Source organism: Eubalaena glacialis, chromosome 14, assembly GCF_028564815.1.
Source record: "Eubalaena glacialis isolate mEubGla1 chromosome 14, mEubGla1.1.hap2.+ XY, whole genome shotgun sequence".
Lineage (NCBI taxonomy): Eukaryota > Metazoa > Chordata > Mammalia > Artiodactyla > Balaenidae > Eubalaena > Eubalaena glacialis.
The window spans coordinates 71,921,711-71,938,372 of record NC_083729.1 but is presented as its reverse complement, the minus strand read 5'-3'; the positions used below and the strand labels follow the sequence as shown (position 1 = coordinate 71,938,372).

The window sequence follows — 16,662 nt, the reverse complement described above, 5'->3', positions numbered from 1 at the left end:
AGAAGATAAACAAAATCGATAAACATTTAGCCAGACTCATCAAGAAAAAAAGGGAGAGGACTCAAATCAATAAAATTAGAAATGAAAAAGGAGAAGTTACAACTGACACCATAGAAATACAAAGGATCATGTGAGATTACTACAAGCAACTCTATGCCAATAAAATGGACAACCTGGATGAAATGGACAAACTCTTAGAAAAGCAAAACCTTCCAAAACTGAACCAAGAAGCAACAGAAAATATGAACAGACCAATCACAAGTAGTGAAATTGAAACTGTGATTAAAAATCTTCCAACAAACAAAAGTCCAGGACCAGATGGCTTCACAGGTGAATTCTATTAAACATTTAGAGAAGAGCTAACACCTATCCTTCTCAAACTCTTCCAAAAAATTGCAGAGGGTGGAACACTCCCAAACACATTCTACAAGTTTACCATCACCCTGATACTAAAACCAGACAAAGATGTCACAAAAAAAGAAAATTACAGGCTAATATCACTGATGAACATAGTCTCAAAAATCTTCAGCATAATACTAGCAAGCAGAATCCAAAAACACATTAAAAGGATCATACACCATGATCAGGTGGGATTTATTCCAGGGATGCAAGGATTCTTCAATATATGCAAATCAATCAATGTGATACACCATATTAATAAATTAAAAATTAAAACCATATGATCACCTCAATAGATGCAGGAAAAGCTTTCGACAAAATTCAACACCAATTTATGATAAAAACCCTCCAGAAAGTGGGCATAGAGGGAACCTACCTCAACATAATAAAGGTGTATATGACAGCAAACATTATTCTCAATGCTGAAAAACTGAAAGTAGTTTCTCTAAGATCAGGAACAAGACAAGTGTGTCTACTCTCACCACTATTATTCAACATAGTATTGGAAGTCCTAGCCATGGCAATCAGAGAAGAAAAAGAAATAAAAGGAATCCGTACTGGAAAAGAAGAAGTAAAACTGGGAAAACTGTACAGCTACCTGTGAAAGAATGAAATTAGAACACTCCCTAACTCCATATACAAGAATAAACTCAAAATGGATTAAAGACTTAAATGTAAGACCAGACAATATAAAACTCTCAGAGGAAAACTTAGGCAGAACACTCTTTGACATAAATCACAACATCTTTTTTGACCCACCTTCTAGAGTAATGAAAATTAAAACATAAATAAACAAATGGGACTTAACTAAACTTAAAAGCTTTTGCACAGCAAAGGAAACCATAAATGAGATGAAAAGACAACCCTCAGAATGGGAGAAAGTATTTTCAAAAGAAGCAACTGACATATGATTAATCTCCAAAATATACAAACAGCTCATGAAGCTCAATATCAAAAAACAACAACAACAACAACAAACAACCCAATCAAAAATTGGGCAGAAGACCTAAATAGACATTTCTCCAAAGATATACAGATGGTCAACAGACACATGAAAAGATGCTCAACATCACTAATTATTAGAGAAATGCAAATCAAAACTACAATGAGGTATCACCTCACACTGGTCAGAATGGCCATCATCAAAAAATCTACAAACAATAAATGCTCTAGAGGGTGTGGAGAAAAGGGAACCCTCTTGCACTGTTGGTGGGAATGTAAATTGATACAGCCACTATGGAAAACAATATGGAGTTTCCTTAAAAAACTAAAATTGAACTACCATATGACCCAGGAATCCCACTACTAGGTATATACCCAGAGAAAACCATAATTCAAAAAAAAACACTTTCACCACAATGTTCATAGCAGCATTATTTACAATAGAAACAACATGGAAGCAACCTAAATGTCAATCAACAGAAGAATGGATAAAGAAGATGTGGTACATATATAGAATGGAATATTACTCAGCCATAAAAAGGAATGAAATTGGTCATTTGCGGAGAAGTGGTTGGACCTAAAGAATGTCATACAGAGTGAAGTAAGTCAAAAAACAAAAAGCAAATATCATGTAATAACGCATATACATGGAAACTAGAAAAATGGTATAGATGATATTATTTGGAAGGCAGAAATAGAGACACAGACATAGACAACAAATGTATGGATACCAAGGGGGATAGGGATGGGGTGGGAGGAACTGGGATACTGGGATTGACACATATACATTATTGATACTATGTATAAAATAGATAACTGATGGGAACATACTGTATAGCACAGGGAACTCTACCTAATGCACTGTGGTAACCTAAATGGGAGGGAAGTCCAAAAGGGAGGGAATATCTGTATGTGTATGGCTGATTAATTTTGTTGTGCAGTGGAGGTTAACACAACATTGTAAAGCAACCATACTCCAATAAAAATTAATAATAAAAAAAGAATAAAGGATAGTCTTGTAAATCATGTTTCAAAGAATACTGTATAATGAAATTTAAAGCATCCAAAGGCAAATGGCATTAGGCTTTTGGTTACAACAGCATGTGCTCACTCAGATCCTGGTCAGTTTATTTTTAAGCCGGAAACAGAAATCTAGGGCACACATCTCCCACTCTGGGGGCTCATCAGAGTCGTCATGCAGCTGTTGCCTATGTGAGAGAAAAATCCCTCCTGGAATTACTTAAGATTGGCAACAGTTGGTATGATTAAGGAGGAATCAATTTTCCTGCCAGCTTTCTACATAAACCTTTGTAAAATAATCTACCATCAGTTTAAAATGTAAATGTAGAAAGAATTGGCTTCTAGATGACACAAAAATTATATATACAATTTTCTAAGATGATTTATTCTACTTGTGAACTACATAGAGAATATAATCCTATATTTACCTACCTAAAATCCACCAGTCAACAAGAGCATGATGCAGAAAATTATCTACAAGAGTATTTTTTCAATCTTTTTATTTAATTGGAATCATGAAAATTTATTTCATAATATGGGTTTTTTAATATTTTTATATTTATAAAATTCATTCTCAGGGTAATTTAATGAACTTAAGAAATATAGACATTTTCACCTCTTAGGACTATATTAGAGTACTGTTTCGTAACGGTAGTTTATTATACTATGTTCTTGTGACTTGTAGATTATATACATATTTCAACAGTTCCAAGGAATTCTATGGAGATAATTTGCACAATTAAGAGAAAAATACGTGTATAACTTTAAACAAAAATATTTATAAATCTTATATGGTGTTGGTAAAACTAGTAAAGTAGTCTTGTTCAGGCTTCAGAGGCAGAAGCAGGCCTCTGACCGACTTGTGACCCTGCCTGGACTGCACGCCTGCTTACACACCTAAGAACTGCTACTACCAATTCAAGCAGCACGTACAATAAAAAAGGGAGTGGGTCTTGGAATTTCTTGAGCCCTGGGGACCTGGCCAGTCTCCTGGGGTATGGAAAATCTTGTGACTCACATGGTGAAATTAACAGCATTGTTACAATTGAACCAGAGCTGCATTTTTGAGTGCAAACTGATAATATCAGTTTGCTGCCTGGAATTATAAACGGAAGCCCCCAGAACTCCAATCTGAAGTCTCACCTGTGGGTGGATGCACCGCCTGGGACCCTTCCCAATTGGAGCTCCAGATTGCTGTCACTCGGGACTTCCCAGATGCTGTTTGGATCTGGAAGTAAGTGGGAGCTCAATTCGGTGATGTATACCATTATGTTTCCCTCATATTCTTATTTCTTTCCTTCTAATGATTGTATATTAAAATTAAGTTAAATCACCTTTCAACAAAAAATTGATTGAAGCTGTTTTATTTGTGTGAAATGAGTGGTTTTTTGCCAGCAAATCTGAGGAAACTTAAAACCGAAAGCAGGCTTTCAGCAAAACATACGGTTTCTTTTTAATACATAAAATATCTTTATATTCAAGTTTTTATCTTTTTATATGATATTGCATTATGCAATATTGTATTTTGCATAAACATATTTATGAAACTTCTCTAGGTTGTATTGTCTAGCATATGTAGACTTTCACTGTAACCTTAAAGAAAAGAAAATGCTATTGTTTTTTCCTTGCAAGTTTCAATTTGTATAGCAAAGCTGGATTAATAATACAGAAAATATAGATCTTTTCATTTACTTATAAACATGTGCACAATAATTTAAGACTAAAAAATAATTTCATGCATATCTCTCCATAGGAAATAAATCTCATCATGACATATTAGTGTGTAGTACACTGCAGAAAAAAAGAAAAATTGGGTAATTAATACATTAATTAAAAAGGTTTTATTATGTATTTTACTTCATTAAAAATTGCAATTCAAATATATTTCAGTGAATGTACTATAATCTATAAAAATGCTAACACATATTACTTTTTCATTGAAAAAAGAGATAGATTAAATCAGGGGTTCCCAACCCCCAGGCCATGGACTGGTACCAGTCCGTGGCCTGTTAGGAACCGGGTCACACAGCAGGAGGTGAGCGGTGGGCGACCAAGCGAAACTTCATCTGTATTTACAGCCGCTACCCGTCACTCGCATTACTATCTGATTTCTGCCTCCTGTCAACATTATGGTGAGTTGTATAATTATTTCATTATATATTACAATGTAATAATAATAGAAATAAAGTGCACAATAAATGTAATGTGCTTGAATCATCCTGAAACCATCTCCCACCCAGGTCCATGGAAAAATTGTCTTCCATGGAACCGGTCCCTGGTGCCAAAAAGGTTGGGGACTGCTGGATTAAATTCATCCCTGTTGGTAATTTATGAATAATGGAAAATTAAATAGGGCATTATTTTAGCTATGTTGTACAAAATTTCAATTCATACCCCCTTGCATACCCAACCTTGAACATAGCACATATTATTTATAAATATTTAATCATATATAACTGCATACCTATAATCTATGAATTTTGTTTTAGTAAATTAATCTACCAATGAGAATATATTGATGCCCTGTCTTCTCGTGGAAACACTTTCTTCACTTGGCTTCAGTAAAAAAAAAAAAAATTCCTGTTTCCCTACCTCAATTATTATTCCTTCACTATTTCAGCTTATTTCCCTGATCTCTCAATGCTGCAGTACTTTATTTTCCTCTTTCTCCTCTTTCCCTTACTCTTTCTCTCTCTTTTTCTCTCAATATCATCATGTAGTATTAGAGTTCCCAATACCTCTTACATTTCCATTGCAGACGTCACAACTAATTCCACATTTTTATATTCAATTCTACTGAAGTACGTAACTTGATGTATACACAGACCTACTGATCTTATCTCCAACTTTAGTCCTTTCACAATCTTGTCAAAAATATATAAATGGATACACCATCCTTCTCTCAGCTAAATACAGATATCTGAGATACTATCTTGACTTCTCTCTTTGTCTCACATCCCATAACCAATACATCTGTAAGTACTGTCAGCTATATCTTCAAAACATTTCAAGTGTCTGAGTACATGTCTTTATCTGACCATGTTTCAGGCCACGATCATCTCTTATCTGGATTGTTGCAGTAGCCCTCTATCTTGTGTCCTTGTTTCTGCACTTCCTTCTCTGTTGTCCACTTGGTACACAGTAGTAAGAGTAATCCTATTAAGCTGTAAGTCAATTCAAAACCTTCGTTTGTTCAAACCCTCTAATGGCTTCTCAACTCTCTCAGAGTAAAAGCCAAAGCTTTCCCAAGGGCTTACAAATTCCCATATATCTGGTCCCCATTACATTTCTTGAGTCATCCCCTGCTAGTCTCCACTTACATTATTCTGTTGGAGCTAAACTGGACTCTTTGCTATTCCTCAGATTGGAAATGTACGTTTTTGCCTCAAGGCCTTTCACTTAAACATTATGCTACCTGAAAACATCTTCCCCAAATATAAGTATAGCTCACCTCTTTCAGGTTTTTACTTAAGTTTTAGCTTCTCAGAGATGACTTTACTAATCATTCTATTGAAAATGAAACAAATCCAAGCCCATATATCCCTCTGTGCAATTATAGCTTAAGTTTACTTCAAAGCACTGTTACTCTTTGACATAGCAGAGAATTTCATTTCTTCATTCATTTATTATTTTATTCATTAGTTCATTCATTTGCTATCTATGTCTCCCCACTAGACTGTAAGCTCCATAACAGCAGGGACTATTTGTTTATTTCCTTCACTTCTGTATCCTAAATAACTAGAATAGTGTTCAGTACATAATAGAGAATTATTTAATATTTATTGAATTAGTAAATTAATTATTGGTTCTCATTATGCATAATATTCTAATTATAGAAGTAAAATAAATTTCCACTGCATCCTATCAGAGGATATTAATTACCAACTATATATACATGGTTTTTTTTTTTCCTAATTGAAAAGTCTCTGAGAGAAAGAACTGTCTTATACATTTTTATGTGTTCACTCTGGTCAGCAATACTGGAATTTAACAGAAATTCATAAAGTGAACTAGTGGAACCAATTTCAAAGAACATGTTAGCAGAGGTAAACAGAGTGCTGACTAGATACATAAATGCTACTGAGTACAGGGTAAAAATTAATTCAATTTAGATGATACCAATATTCAACTTTTTAAAGAAATATATAACAATAATGCACAATTCTACTTCTCATCAGCCCACAAAGTCACTTTGAGAGAAGATGAATGCATCACCCTGATATTTACCCTCACCTACTGATGTAGGGATTGCTATGCCAATTAAATAAGTAACCAGATGTAGAATGTCACATACATTCATAAATATGTCTTGTTCCATGCCTATCAATGATACTTATCTTTCCTTTCTATTCTTCAGCAACAGGTCTAGAGGAAAGTGATATATATCATAGACCCACATTTCTACTTCCAAAGGGGACTTCAGCCCAAACTGTTGGGTGTCATTAATACCACCAGATACTACAAACTTTGTTGAAAACTATTGCTATTTCTGCTTCTACCAGATAGTACCATCACTGGTTGACACTACTATCTCTTCCTCTGGGTATAACTATGTATTTTGTTGGTAGTCAATATTACTATGTTTGCTAGTTCTACTTGTGTTTTTTGACCTTGCAGCTTAGGAGGTATCACAACTATGGAATATTAATTGATGATTTGAGGAAGAATGCCTCTTTTCTCTTTTTGGTATGCTTGGTTACACTCAGGTACCTCATAGATTTAGTGTAGCAGATTTTAACATGCTTATGTAGATACTTCGCATCCATGATCTAACCCAACAAGGACCTGAGGCTGGGTAGTAGGTGAAAATGAAGGAAATCTACTGCTATCAAAACCAGAAACCCCCTGTTTGAATTGGAAAATGTGGGTGAACAGATTTGTTCTGTCAAGTAGAATTTATTCTTAGAATTGGCATTCTTCCCTTAGATTTTATTCTTAGGAAGTACCTGAATCCTCTCATTTGCTTATCAGACTGGACTGACCAATTTTAAACTCTTGTAACATGCAAATCAGGCCCAACCTGGGTCCTTGGTACAAATTTACAACATGTGTTTAATAATTCCTCTTATAAATGTCAGAATTACTTTGTGAACTTGAATTCATGACTATTATCCTGATTTCATTGTTTGTTGATGTTCTGAGAAATGAGTTGATAGCTTTTAACTAACAACTTAATGATAGGTGAATAGACTATGTTTGGAAATGTCTATACCTATAATTTCATTTTTTTATTTTACAATAATTTTAAGAGATAATTCAAGATGAAGATGATGAACGTTACAACAAATATATCACATAATAATCACTTAATTCCAAGGTTTCTGACTTTAAACTTTCTTCTAAATCTGGGTTTTGAATAACATTAGAAATATAGATTAAAATAAAGTATTAGGGATGTATCCTTGGTAATTTAAGATATTTATTAAAGTGCCGTGATAGTGTGATTTCAGCACGAAAAGTTTTTAAAGTACAGTTTAATCCTTAATAAAGAACTTCTTAAAATTAAGTGTCAATGCAGCACATAGAAAAGGAGTACTTATAACATCATAAGAATCATCTGTTCCTGATAAAGAACCACGCTCTTCCAGGTGGAAAACCTGGACACATTACACTTAAGGGTATAGCCACATGGGAGAAGAGACTCCTGGGAGTTGCAGATGGGTCAAGATAAACAGCAATGATTTTAAGAGCATGGATCGGAGAGGAGAAGATGGCAGAAGAGTAAGACGTGGAGATCACCTTCCTCCCCACAGATACATCAGAAATACATCTACACGTGGAACTGCTCCTATAGAACACCCACTGAACGCTGGCAGAAGACGTCAGACCTCCCAAAAGGCAAGAAACTCCCCACGTACCTGGGTAGGGCAAAAGAAAAAAGAAATAACAGAGACAAAAGAATAGGGAAGGGACCTGCAGCAGTGGGAGGGAGCTGTGAAGGAGGAAAGGTTTCCACACACTAGGAAGCCCCTTCGCGGGCAGAGACTGTGGGTGGCAGAGGGGAGAAGCTTCAGAGCCACGGAGGAGAGTGCAGCAACAGGGGTGTGGAGGGCAAAGCGGAGAGATTCCTACACAGAGGATCGGTGCCGACCAGCACTCACCAGCGCGAGAGGCTTGTCTGGTCACCCGCCGGGGCGGGCGGGGGATGGGAGCTGAGGCACGGTCTTCAGTCTGATTGCAGGGAGAGGATTGGGGTTGGCAGCGTGAACACAGCCTGCAGGGGTTAGTGCACCACGGCTAGCCGGGATGGAGTCCGGGAAAGAGTCTGGACCTGCCGAACAGGTAAGAGACTTTTTCTTGCCTCTTTGTTCCCTGGTGTGCGAGGAGAGGGGATTCAGAGCGCCGCCTAAACAAGCTCCAGAGACGTGCGTGAGCCGTGGCTATCAGCGCAGACCCCAGAGACAGGCATGAGATGCTAAGGCTGCTGCTGCCGCCACCAAGAATCCTGTGTGCAAACACAGGTCACTATCCACACCGCCCCTCCCGGGAGCCTGTGCAGCCCGCCACTGCCAGGGTCCCGTGATCCAGGGACAACTTCCCCGGGAGAACGCACGGTGCGCCTCAGCCTGCTGCAATGTCACACCAGCTTCTGCCGCAGCAGGCTCACCCCGCATCCGTACCCCTTCCTCCCCCCGGCCTGAGTGAGCCAGAGCCCCCGAAGCAGCTGCTTGTTTAACCCCGTCCTGTCTGAGGGAAGAACAGATGCCCTAAGGCAATCTAGAGGACAAGGCAGGGCCAAATCCAAAGTTGAACCCCGGGAGCTGTGTGAACAAAGAAGAGAAAGGGAAATTTCTCCCAGCAGCCTCAGAAGCAGCGGATTAAAACCTGACAAACAACTTGATGTACCTGCATCTGTTGAATACCTGAATAGAAAATGAATCATCTCAAATTGAGGAGGTGGACTTTGGGAGCAAGATATATTATTTTTTCCCCTTTTCCTCTTTTTGTGAGTGTGTATGTGTATCCTTCTGTGTGAGATTTTATCTGTATAGCTTTGCTTTCACCATTTGTCCTAGGGTTCTGTCCGTCTGTTTTTAGTTTTGTTTTGTTTTGTTTTAACTTAAAAAAAATTTTTTTTAATAATTGTTTTTTATTTTATTAACTTTATTTTATTTTATCTTACTTTATTTTATTTTATTTTATTTTATCCTCTTTCTTTCTTTCTTTCTATTTTTTCTCCCTTTTATTCTAAGCCATGTGGATGAAAGGCTCTGGGTGCTCCAGCCAGGCATCAGGGCTGTGCCTCTGAAGTGGGAGAGCCAACTTCAGGACACTGGTCCACAAGAGACCTCCCAGCTCCACGTAATACCAAATGGCAAAAATCTCCCAGAGATCTCCATCTCAACACCAAGACCCAGGTTCACTCAACGACCAGCAAGCTACAGTGCTGGACACCCTATGCCAAACAAATAGCAAGACAGGAACACAGCCCCATCCATTAGCAGAGAGGTTGCCTAAAATCAAAATAAGGCCACAGACACCCCAAAACACACCACCAGACATGGACGTGCCCACCAGAAAGACAAGATCCAGTCTTATCCACCAGAACCCAGGCACTAGCCCCCTCCACCAGGAAGCCTACACAACCCACTGAACCAACCTTAGCCACTGGGGACAGATACCAAAAACAACAGGAATTATGAACCTGCAGCCTGCGAAAAGGAGACCCCAAACACAGTAAAATAAGCAAAATGAGAAGACAGAAAAACACACAGCAAATGAAGGAGCAAGGTAAAAACACACCAGACCTAACAAATGAAGAGGAAATAGGCAGTCTACCTGAAAAAGAATTCAGAATAATGACACTAAAGATGATCCAAAATCTTGGAAATAGAATAGACAAAATGCAAGAAACAATTAACAAGGACGTAGAAGAACTAAAGAGGAACCAAGCAACAATGAAAAACACAATAAATGAAATTAAAAATACTCTAGACGGGATCAATAGCGGAATAACTGAGGCAGAAGAACGGATAAGTGACCTGGAAGATAAAATAGTGGAAATAACTACTGCAGAGCAGAATAAAGAAAAAAGTTTTAAAAGAATTGAGGACAGTCTCAGAGACCTCTGGGACAACACTAAACGCACCAACATTCGAATTATAGGGGTCCCAGAAGAAGAAGAGAAAAAGAAAGGGACTGAGAAAATATTTGAAGAGATTATAGTTGAAAACTTCCCTAATATGGGAAAGGAAATAGTTAATCAAGTCCTGGAAGCACAGAGAGTCCCATACAGGATAAGTCTAAGGAGAAACATGCCAAGACACATATTAATCAAACTATCAAAAATTAAATATAAAGAAAACCTATTAAAAGCAGCAAGGGAAAAACAACAAATAACACTCAAGGGAATCCCCATAAGTTTAACAGCTGATCTTTCAGCAGAAACTCTGCAAGCCAGAAGGGAGTGGCAGGACATACTTAAAGTGATGAAGGAGAAAAACCTACAACCAAGATTACTCTACCCAGCAAGGATCTCATTCAGATTTGATGGAAAAATTAAAACCTTTACAGACAAGCAAAAGCTGAGAGAGTTCAGCACCACCAAACCAGCTTTACAACAAGTGCTAAAGGAACTTCTCTAGGCAAGAAACACAAGAGAAGGAAAACACCGACAATAACAAACCCAACATATTTAAGAATATGGGAATAAGAACATACATATCGATAATTACCTTAAATGTAAATGGATTAAATGTTCCCACCAAAAGACACAGACTGGCTGAATGGATACAAAAACAAGACCCATATATATGCTGTCTACAAGAGACCCACTTCAGACCTAGGGACACATACAGACTGAAAGTGAGGGGATGGAAAAAGATATTCCATGCAAATGGAAATCAAAAGAAAGCTGGAGTAGCAATTCTCATATCAGACAAAATAGACTTTAAAATAAAGACTATTACAAGAGACAAAGAAGGACACTATATAATGATTAAGGGATCAACCCAAGAAGAAGATATAACAATTGTAAATATTTATGCACCCACCATAGGAGCACCTCAGTACATAAGGCAAATTCTAACAACCATAAAAGGGGAAATCGACAGTAACACAATCATAGTAGGGAACTTTAACACCCAAATTTCACCAATGGATAGATCATCCAAAATGAAAATAAATAAGGAAACACAAGCTTTAAATGATACATTAAACAAGATAGACTTAATTGATATGTATAGGACATTCCACCCCAAAACAACAGAATACACATTTATCTCAAGTGCTCATGGAACATTCTCCTGGATAGATCAAATATTGGGTCACAAATGAAGCCTTGGTAAATTTAAGAAAATTGATATCGTATCAAGTATCTTTTCTAAACACAATACTATGAGACTAGATATCAATTACAGGAAAAGATCTGTAAAAAATACAAACACATGGAGACTAAACAATACACTACTTAATAACGAAGTGATCACTGAAGAAATCAAAGGGGAAATCAAAAAATACCTAGAAACAAATGACAATGGAGACACAATGACCTAAAACCTATGGGATGCAGCAAAAGCAGTTCTAAGAGGGAAGTTTATAGCAATACAAGCCTACCTCAAGAAACAGGAAACACCTCAAATAAACAACCTAACCTTGCATCTAAAGCAATTAGAGAAAGAAGAACTAAAAAAACCCCAAAGTTAGCAGAAGGAAAGAAATCATAAATATCAGATCAGAAATAAATGAAAAACAAATGAAAGAAACAATAGCAAAGATCAATAAAACTAAAAACTGGTTCTTTGAGAAGGTAAACAAAATTGATAGACAATTAACCAGACTCATCAAGAAAAATGGGAGAAGACTCAAATCAATAGAATTAGAAATGAAAAGGGAGAAGTAACAACTGACACTGCAGAAATACAAATGATCATGAGAGATTACTACAAGCAACTCTATGCCAATAAAATGGACAACCTGGAAGAAATGGACAAATTCTTAGAAATGCACAACTTGCTGAGACTGAACCAGGAAGAAATAGAAAATATGAACAGACCAATCACAAGCACTGAAATTGAAACTGTGATTAAAAATCTTCCAACAAACAAAAGCCCAGGACCAGATGGCTTCACAGGCGAATTCTATCAAACATTTAGAGAAGAGCTAACACCTATCCTTCTCAAACTCTTCCAAAATTGCAGAGGGAGGAACACTCCCCAACTCATTCTATGAGGCCACCATCACCCTGATACCCAAACCAGACAAAGATGTCACAAAGAATGAAAACTACAGGCCAATATCACTGATGAACATAAAAGTATGAAATTAGAACACTCCCTAACACCATACACAAATATAAACTCAAAATGGATTAAAGACTTAAATGTAAGACCAGACACTATCAAACTCTTAGAGGAAAACATAGGCAGAATATTCTATGACATAAACCACAGCAAGATCCTTTTTGATCCAGCTCCTAGAGAAATGGAAATAAAAACAAAAATAAACAAATGCGACCTAATGAAACTTAAAACCATTAACAAGACCAAAAGACAACCCTCAGAATGGGAGAAAATATTTACAAATGAAGCAACTGACAAAGGATTAATCTCCAAAATTTACAAGCAGCTCATACAGCTCAATAACAAAAAAACAAACAACCCAATCCAAAAATGGGCAGAAGACCTAAATAGACATTTCTCCAAAGAAGATATACTGATTACCAACAAACACATGAAAGAATGCTCAACATCATTAATCATTAGAGAAATGCAAATCAAAACTACAATGAGATATCATCTCACACCGGTCAGAATGGCCATCATCAAAAAATCTACAAACAATAAATACTGGAGAGGGTGTGGTGAAAAGGGAACCCTCTTGCACTGTTGGTGGGAATGTAAATTGATACAGCCACTATGGAGAACAGTACGGAGGTTCCTTAAAAAACTAAAAATAGAACTACCATACGACCCAGCAATCCCACTACAGGGCATATACCCTGAGAAAACCATAATTCAAAAAGAGTCATGTACCAAAATGTTCATTGCAGCTCTATTTACAATAGCCAGGACATGGAAGCAACCTAAGTGTCCATCATCGGAGGAACGGATAAAGAAGATGTGGCACATATATACAATGGAATATTACTCAGCTGTAAAAAGAAACAAAATGGAGTTATTTGTAGTGAGGTGGATGGAGTTAGAGTCTGTCATACAGAGTGAAGCAAGTCAGAAAGAGAAAAACAAATACAGTATGCTAACACATATATATGGAATCTAAGGAAAAAGGTCATGAAGAACCTAGTGGCAAGACGGGAATAAAGACACAGCCTTACTAGAGAATGGACTTGAGGATATGGGGAGGGGGAAAGGTAAGATGTGACAAAGTTCGAGAGTGGCATGGACATATATACACTACCAAACGTAAAATAGATAGCTAGTGGGAAGCAACCACATGGCACAGGGAGATCAGCTCTGTGCTTTGTGACCACCTAGAGGGGTGGGATAGGGAGGGTGGGAGGGAGGGAGATGCAAGAGGGAAGAGATATGGGAACATATGTATATGTATAACTGATTCACTTTGTTATAAAGCAGAAACTAACACACCATTGTAAAGCAATTATACTCCAATAAAGATGTTAAAAAAAAAACGAGCATGGATCCACAGAGAGTCAAAACACATTGGACAGGAAATTTATGTCCACATTATGGATGTATCAGACATTCCTAGTTTTTATAGGCTCCCACATTCAACAACAAAAATTTGACATCCATCCATGAACATAAGAATCTCTATGTGAGTTGTGGGACCCAGCACCATCTGAAAAGTTATCTGAGAGAAGTCTCAACCACCTACATATCAGTAATAGGCAGACAGACTTTGGTATTGGCTGTGGGCCCTACAGAAGACTGTGAACCAGTTCCAGGTCCTCTCAGCCATGGTCTGGGAACACCTGCAGAACTGTGACTTGGCCAGTCACTGGGGATGAGAGAATCTGTGTAGAAGTCCAGGTTTTTGAAGAACTTCCAGTACTCCATGGCACGTATGTACAAACAAAATACAAATTTTGATTCACTTGAGTGGGTAAGAGGAACAGCATGCCATCATCACCCCTCCCCCAAGGTGACACAGCTTAGGGTTAAACAAGGCAGACTATGAATTCGCCTACGGAGAAAGAGAGAGCTAGTAAGTGGATCTGCAGCTTCTCCAGCTGTGCAGTACGTCACCAAAAATACTCATTTCTCTCTCACAGCTTCCAGAGTATCATATTGGGAGTGATATGACTGGAGGTAGGGAACAGATAGGTACAGCAGGAAATAAGATGTCTGGAGGGCATTAAAAGGACACAGTTCCTGCTGACTGCATTCTGGACTCCATCAAAAAGCCTGCCCACAAGCAATGGGAAAAACCCCTGCCATAAATAGCCTGAACTGGCCTGTGGGCTGTCTCAGGGCCAAACCCATGTCAAACCCATACCTGCATGCCAAACACATACCTCCCCTCAGTCTGTGGACAGTTTCTTGAGTGCAATTCTGAGGGTGGCAGCAAGAGGAAAATTTGGTAGAAGGTTAGGGAGCATGCAGAAAATTCAGGCTAAGGTCTGTGGGTAAGGGAGAAACCACAAAACTTGAGCAGTACACTACATTTATGAAAATAAGAGAGGGTATAAGCAGCTAAACTAGTGAATTGTAGGATCAAGAGAAAACCTACAAACTCAAGAATTCTGCCCTTGGAGGGAGAAACAAGCATGAAGCAGATGTATCCATACAGAGTCTAAGAAAGCCTCAGAATCCATAGCAGAACTGATAAAATGTATGTCTACCCTGAAGGCAGTTAGTAAAGATTAGAAGAGATCACTGCTACTTCAAATATGAAAACAGCAACAGAAACTTGAACTTGAAAAATCAGAGAAGCATGATATCAACAAATATTACAATAATCTTCCAGTAACCAAATCTATGATTTACTTGATAAAAAATTTGATAGCTGTTTAAAGGAAACTCAGTGAACCAGAAGAAAACACAGAAAAAAAAAATTCAATGAAATCAGGAAACAGAAAGTGATTAAAATAAGAAATTAACAAAGAGTTAGAAATCATAAAAAAAGAACAAAACAAAATCTGGAGCTGAAGTATTCAATGAATGAAATGAAAAATGCAATAGCAAGCATCAACAGCAGGCACCAAAGAGAAGAAGGAATCGGTGAGATAGAGGATAGGAAATTTGAAATAACACAGTCAGAGGAGAAAAAAAGGAAAAAAGAATGAAAAAGAATAAAGAAAGCCTACTTGATCTATGGGACATAATAAAAAAGAGCCCATATCCAAATCAGTGTCATTCCAGCAGAAGTGAGGGAGAAGATGGCAGAAAGTTTACTTAAAGAATTAATAGCTGAGAACTTCTCAAACCTGGGAGAGAATTTTATATCCAAGTTCATGAAGCTGATAGATTGTCCCATTATTTCGATTTAAAATAGTCTTCTCCAAGACACCTTACATTAAAATGATCAGAACTCAAAGACTGAAAGAGAATCCTGAAATCAGCAAGAAAAAAAAAAAAGTAAACTACAAAGGAACCACCATTAGTCTATCAGCAGATTTCTCAGCAGAAATCTTATATGACAGAAGAGAGTAGAATGATATATTCAAAGTACTGAAGAAAAAAAAAAAAAAAAACCAAGAATACTTTATCCAGCAAAGTTACATGCCAGAAATGAAGGATAAATAAAGACTTTCCTAGACAAACAAAACCTAAGGGAATTCATCACTATTTGACATAGCTTACAAGAAATTCTAAAAGGTATTTTTCAAGCTGACATAAAAGGATGTTAATTAGTAACATGAAAACATATGAAAATATACAACACTCTGGTAAAGGCAAATATATAATTAAATTCAGAAAACTAATCTGCAATATGATGGTGAGTTATTAACCACTTTAATACAGTATAAAGGTTAAAGGAAAGTGTATCAAAAATAGCTATAGCTATAATAATTTGTTAACAAATACAGGAAATAAAAAGAGGTAAATTGTGATAATAAAAACATAAGAGTAAAAGGGGGGAAGTAAAAGGGTAGAAATTTTGTATAAGATGGAAGTTAATTATCAGCATAAAACAGACTGTTATATCTATAAGATGTTTTATGTAAGTCTCTTGGCAACAAAAACAAATGCCTATAGTAGATTCAAAAAAATAAAGGCAAGGGAATCACAGTATACCACCATGGACTATCACCAATTCATGAAAGGAGGTAGCAAGAGTGGAAGAAAGGAGCAATGGATCTATAAAATAGCCAGAAAACAATAAGATGTCAATAGTAGGTCCTTATACATCAATAATAACTCTAAATGTAAATTGACT

At 37.0% G+C, this 16,662-nt stretch overlaps 1 pseudogene; it reads right to left on the bottom strand.

The window, feature by feature from the left end:
- Positions 1-14,339, bottom strand: part of LOC133105001 (phenylalanine--tRNA ligase alpha subunit-like) — a 170,074-nt pseudogene extending 155,735 nt beyond the window's left edge.
- Between the last annotated feature and the right edge of the window lie 2,323 nt (positions 14,340-16,662).